General features: G+C 49.1%; 1 protein-coding gene across 3 annotated transcripts in view; it reads left to right on the plus strand.

Annotated features, from left to right (window-relative positions):
• The first annotated feature begins 971 nt into the window (after nt 1-971).
• The window catches only part of AHI1 (Abelson helper integration site 1), a 204,428-nt gene continuing 203,749 nt past the window's right edge, over nt 972-1,650 (plus strand). For all 3 annotated transcript variants that reach the window (XM_008065442.1, XM_021716221.1, XM_008065440.1), the window contains exon 1: nt 972-1,069. The gene's annotated coding sequence lies outside the window, so the exon portion shown is untranslated. The remainder of the gene's footprint in view (nt 1,070-1,650) is intronic.

Here is a 1,650-nt window from a genome sequence, read left to right on the forward strand (position 1 = left end):
GGGAATATGTTCTGAAAGTAACACTGACTAAGAATGGGCAGCCAGAATTATAACCTCTTTGTAAAAGCGGGTACTCAAATGGAAGTTGTGAGGACAGACGAAAAGTATATAAAACACCTATAACGCATAGCTCCTAGAAGGAGCTCAATATAAACCATCCATTACCCATTTAACAAGTGTTCATAAAGTACCATACATACTGTGATAGATGCCAGGAGTAGAGAAAATGTGTTAAACCCAGTGCAAACAACGAAAATATAATTTACAGAATGAGTATCCAAAGTCTAACGGTATATACAGGAGTGTTTGAGGGCGATAGTCAACCTGGTCAAGATTCAAAAGATGGGTAACATTTGGGCTGAGACATGTACAAGTAGGAGTGCACAAGGAGGAATCTTCAGGGAGAGGATAACATGTGCAAGAACATGTGCGTGAGAGGGTAGGGTAGTTTTGCATGATACGTGTAATTAAAAATTGCATAAAACTAGACAGTATGCATAATCCGATACGGCTTTAAATGAAACAAAAAGATAAGGGAGATGAAACTTGTCAGGGAGATGAAGCATCTTGTATCCTAGGCAAAGTAATTAGATTTTCTCCGACAGATTGCCTTTGAAGAATTTTCAGCAGGAGAGTGGCATGATCAGATTTGCAATTTTAGTGAGGTCATTCTGGTAGTCACGTGGAGAATGGAATTTAGGAGTCAAAACTGGAGTCGGAGGATGGCAAAGGGGCCACGAGAGGATGGTAAATAGGGAGAATGGATAAGTTTTGGTATTAGATGCATTTAGGATCCTTTACGGGTATCTCACTGAAGTACAGGGAGGATCGCAGAGGCTTAAAGCAAAGTAGAGATCTCGAAGGGGAGTAGGTCATCTTTCTCATTGCCTCTTCACAGGATTTAGAGAGAAATACGAGAGATGCTTTGGAGGGTGTGGAGATGCCAAGGGGAACCAAAGAGCTGGCCTCCGTGCATAACTCTGGCTGCACGAACGAAGCAACAGGTTGCACAGCGCGGCTGTAACTGCAGAAAATGGCCTCTGAGTCGCGTCCCGCAGAGACGCATCTCGTATGTTTCCATCCCTGGTGGCTCAGAGCTAAAGATGGCGCCTGGGACGCAAATTAGAAGAGTGGGAGGGGGCGTTCTGGAGTGGAAAAAGATGACGTTTTCACTTTTGTTTTGTTTTCGACACACAGAGAGATAAGTCGGCTCTGGACGCGTCGTGGATAATTTTTTCCTTAAGATTTTTTGTGGGCGTGTGCCTGTGGTACAACGCTTCATTCCCCACGCTCAAAGGCATGTTTGCTTTATGGGCGCGATCGCGCGGGTGTGTGTGTGGGGGGGGGTGTGACCAGTCTGTTCCTTTGCCTCATTCATTCCTTATTCTTGGCGGGTTCCGCGATAGCCTCCCCATCTCGCGTGGCCTCTCAGTATTCCCCAGCGTTTGCTGAGGCGGGGTGAGGGCGAGGATGGACTCGGGCTCTGCCGGGGGCACCCGCCCATTCCCGGGCCCCTTCCAGCTCCCGGTGGAGTCTCTTCCCCTTTCAGAGCCTCGGAGGCTGGAGCCCAGGGCGCGGCCCCGGCGCGCTCACAGCCGGCCGGGCGAGAGCGCGACCACGCGCCCCACGGTCGCAGGTCCACAGCCGGCC

This window comes from Carlito syrichta, unplaced genomic scaffold, assembly GCF_000164805.1.
Source record: "Carlito syrichta isolate Samal-C Ts95f unplaced genomic scaffold, Tarsius_syrichta-2.0.1 Scaffold308352, whole genome shotgun sequence".
NCBI lineage: Eukaryota > Metazoa > Chordata > Mammalia > Primates > Tarsiidae > Carlito > Carlito syrichta.